Here is a 4945-nt window from a genome sequence, read left to right as displayed (position 1 = left end):
CCTTGACTAGAAAATCTCTTTCAACTAACAAATTCTAGATTCTTGAGCACTTTAGAATATAATGAGTTATTAGCATATTAGAATCAATGAAGCATAGCTTCATCATATACCTATACAAAAAGTTTTCTTTTTTCTTATTGTCTAGGTAGATTGTCTTAAACAGTGCAGAAATTTTCATTGATTTCAAATTTTGTATTCTTTGTGTATATTGGAGAAACATTATTTGTCTTTACAATACATGTAATTCTTTTCAATTTGATTTTAAAACCTTTTATTACAAGTAGTTTATATGTGTATTACAAAATTAAAAATTTATAAAAAAAATAGAACCTATATATTGGGTACAACTTCCTTAAGCCTCGTAAGAATCAAAAGAAACTAGACAATAAATATCTAATAATATGTGAGAAATTTTTAAGAAGTTAAAAAGAATAATCATAAATAATAACAATTTCAAAACAAATGAATTATCAAATGTGAAGTTATGACCATATAAAAAAAATATAGATTTGTAAAAATTTAATAATATTATCTTCAAATAATTTTTTTCAAAATTTATTCTCCACACTAATCTTTATTAAGAAGATTAGAAATAGTTTCTTTTATAATTTTTTCTCTTATCAAAGATATATTATTTTCAAATTTTATTTAAAAATGAATTATTTCCAAATATATCTTTTTTCTTTTTAATTTTAAAATCTAATGTGATTCATGCCATTTTATTTATAATGCAATCCTTTTAATTGACAAATTCCCCTATATGCAATCAATTTTATATTTTAAATAGGTTTATTAAAATGATTTATAAATTTTAAATTGAAAATATCATTAATAAAAGAATGTGGCAAGGTCAAATTAGGTTAATTAAATAATAAAAAATTCAATAAACAATATAAACATTTCATAGATTTTAATTGTGATAAACATGTTTTTTTCTAAGCTAATGATTACATAATTGTTGCATTCAGGTACAATCTTATAACTTATATGTCTCAAATACATTTCATAAATATAATGCAACAGACACATGTATCCATGATACTAAATAAATCTGTTATTTGTCTCACTTCTACTCTAAAAATAAATGGGTTCAACTAGAATCTTCATTATGTCATCCCTAATACCCTTGCTAGATTTTGAAAATCCATTTGTATCCCTCCTAATGAAATATACTGACCTATACATGTCAAAATATAATCTCTTGCAAGTAATTGGTATGTCATACTCATAGAATATACGATATTTCATCAATTCTTCAAAATTTAACTCGATAAGAATATTGACATGATCTAAAGCTTGCTCCCTTGTGGTTCCAGGATTGTCGTTCGTATAACACTCTATCCACAATGCATTCTCTCCATGTTCTTTCTCATCCTTCAAAAAAATCATTGAAAATAAATATTTATTTAAGTTTTCTATTAGAATGTATACTTCATAGATAATGAATCAACAATATTCACATAATAGTGGATATGTACCTAAAAATCTCTAGAGTCATGAACCAACCGACAACCCCATGCAACACAACTTTGGAACTTATTGATTTTTTTAATAATATCATCATGGAAAAATGTGTCAATTAAAAGCATGGGAAATAATGAGAGCAGTGGAACTGTCGTAGATGGTAGTGAACTTTGTAAATATTCAGTCAAACTTGGATGATAATTTTTAGCAATCCATTATGCATCTCGAAGTTATGCCAAAATAATAGTCTTCCACTTCAATTTAAAATCAAGAATATACCATTAGATTTATAGTAACAAATAATTTCAAACAAAATTAAAATGTACTAATTTTTTTTAATATTTAAACTCAATTAAATTCAGTTACAATCAAATTACTTACATTATCATGCATCCATTTTTGCACATGTGGACCATGTATCTTCTCTGCCTCAGTAGCTATTTCCATGTATGTTTTGTAGGCAAATTGGAAACATATTTTCATATATTTTGGAAGGTGATTCATCATTGACATGTCCAACCTAACATCAGAATTATAATAAATAACATATACATAAGTAATATCAACATATACAAGAAAAGGTTGTCATAATAACATATTGTATAATATACTAACATACTCGATCAAAGTTCTTGCAAAAGGTACAAGCTCATCGATGGTTTCATAAGTGTCAAAAATATCATCAAGAAGAGTAATGAGTGCACCCATTTTCACAAAACAAAGCCTAGTTACAGAGAGTTCTTTTTCATAGAGTCCACATGTGTACAAAAAATAGAACTCCACGTGTCGTTGCCTAAAGAAACTTAGTTCCTTCACTTTTGTTTCATTCCACCATCTATTTATTCACATCCCAAAAATCAAAATATTTGATCCTATTAGCATTTTCAGGAATATAATGACCTCTAAACTAGATTAATTTGAAATTTACTAAAACAAGGATAGAGTTCTACATGGTTCCCTTACTCAGATAACATTTTGAGCTCATAATGGTGTTGATCTTGCAAAATGTTAAAGTCTAGTATTGCCAATTCCAAAATCTTCTTTCTTCTATTACTTGAGATTCTGAAAGAAAAAGTAAAAAATAATATTACTAATTACTAGACTAAATTTGGTTAGTTAGACGATATGGTATTCTTGCATGAAGTAGAAAAATGAATAAATTTATATTAAGCACAATTGAATGAAATGTTACTATTCAAATAATTAAGAAAGGTGGATATGAAATGATGTTTAAACTTACTCATAAACTCCTATCATGCACATTGAAGAATTAATGTCTTGTCTAAATATTTTGATATAATTCCATGCATCCCATCTAGGGACTCTACACTTCCATGGATATTTCATAACATATTCAACCTATATAATCAAAATTAGATAAGGTTACTATTAATTTTAACAATTACCAAAAATAAATTGATAACTTAAGAATGCATGTACAAACTACAAATTGAAAGAACAAATGAATCCTTATCAAAGGACTACCTATTTTGTCCAATGGTAAGATGAATTTATTACTATGATAGAAAGAAAGGTCCAAGCCCTAAAAAACAATTGATTTTTTTATGTTAAGAAAAAAATTTAAACATAAAAAAATTTAACATTTAATCACATTAATGAATGAACTAGTTAAAGAAACACTATTTTTAAGCAATTTATAGATCCACAAGGACCCTTATTCACGTGGAATAACTAGCAAAGATGAAATTTAATAAAATCAGTAAGGAATGTCATCTAAGGTTTTGTCTATGTAAAAGATAAATCTTACTATTTTTATATTATCATAATCTAGTAATATGCCTAAATTTTTTATGCCACAACCATTGAATTCGATATTGCCCGTATGTTCAAAACACAATCGTATAAAAGGCTAATAAAGTTGTTTTTTAATTAATGCTTGCCTCTACTAGAAGTTGGCTTTTGTTCATTGACTCATGGTTTTCTTGAATTGCTTGTCGTAGGCATGTAGAAGCAAACATTTTGGCTTGATTCAAGATATTCTCCTCCGGAAAACAAATCTCTGAAGCTCGATATAAACTCAATAGACTTATTAATTTGGATTCATCTTCTTTAGAGTTCTCAAGATAAATGAATTGTCCCATTTCATCTTGGAAGTTCTGAAAAGCATCTGTGAAGTAACAATATTAGAAATAAATGTAGAAACATAGAAACTGATCCCTTGACCTAAGATTCTACATTTGTCTAGAACGTTAAATGAATTACAACAGATGAAGGATAAAATAGAAAGTAAATTACTTGGAGACACAAAATATCCATGGAGACGAAGAATTTGGAATCCTAAAGCAGTTGTGTTGAGATCAATAATATGATTTTCTCTTCCCCAAGACATACCCTTTTCGTCATTCCAATTATATCTACGAAAAGACATAGCATCAATTCAGTATCATATGAAAGATTCATCAATCTCATATAGCAAAAAAATTGATAATAATCTTCTTACCCAAAAACATGATGAAATATGCACAGGACAATCCAACTTAAATGCAAACTTACTTGTAAGTATAATCTAGAACTGCTTTTATTTCTTTTTGAAAATGGCGGTCAATTCCCAGCCTCTGCAGAATATCAAAAATGAAGAGCTTTTCAAGTAGGTCACGAGGAGATGGATTCATTTCGCCATCCCCAACCAGACCATCAAATATATCCATCTTAATCTCCTCAATTAAGGTGTCAACTCTCTCGCAGTACGAAGGCGCCTGATGTTTACAGAAACGTGAGATTTCATAACAGTAGAGAAAAAACAAAAGGAAATAAAATACTTGGTTGCCGTCATAAAGCTGAAACACTCACCCCATATGACGATGGAATGGACTGCAAGAAGTTGTACTCCCAAAGAGTAGAGAGAAAACCGAAAGAAATAAATTACTGTATTAAAGAACTTTTAAGTTATAAACTTTTGCTTACCTCATATGGCGACGAAAGGGACTGAAGGAAGTCGTACTCCCAAACGTTTGGATGAAATTCTGCTACCCTTCGATTGACTGGATGCTCTGTATTCTTGTCATTCGCATGGGCATAGGCATATGAATTTTCAAGGAGACCTACTTCAGCCAGATATATCACTACTCACACTAAGAGACTCAACTCAGAGCGAATGATGGGGAAGAAACTTCACCTCCTTAGCCTTATATAGAAGAGAGTTGTAAGTAGCATAGCAGCGAAATTTAGGAAACGTTAAACGTTACTAATAATTTTGTAAATTGAACTGGGTTGGACACGACCACACGAATAGCCATATTCAGTCATTTCGAAGGATAGAAGAATTTCATCCAAACGTTTGGGAGTATGACTTCCTCCAAAATACATACCTAATGTTTAAATCCAACTTTATTAATACACTATAATTTTTTGTGCTTTTTCTGCATTGTCTCCACGGTTAAAAATCTTATGTTTCTGTACTGCCAGAGAGACTAAGACAAGAACACCGAGCATCCAGTCCATTAGAAGAATCCAAGAATTT

General features: G+C 29.1%; 1 pseudogene; it reads right to left on the bottom strand.

Annotated features, from left to right (window-relative positions):
* Positions 1 to 1074: 1074 nt before the first annotated feature.
* Positions 1075 to 4731, bottom strand: LOC131064556 (sesquiterpene synthase Cad-like; annotated as a pseudogene).
* Between the last annotated feature and the right edge of the window lie 214 nt (positions 4732 to 4945).

This window comes from Cryptomeria japonica, chromosome 8 (assembly GCF_030272615.1).
Source record: "Cryptomeria japonica chromosome 8, Sugi_1.0, whole genome shotgun sequence".
NCBI classification, from domain to species: Eukaryota; Viridiplantae; Streptophyta; class Pinopsida; order Cupressales; family Cupressaceae; genus Cryptomeria; species Cryptomeria japonica.
The sequence above is the reverse complement of the archived record's forward strand: the minus strand, read 5'-3'. Positions and strand labels throughout refer to the sequence as shown.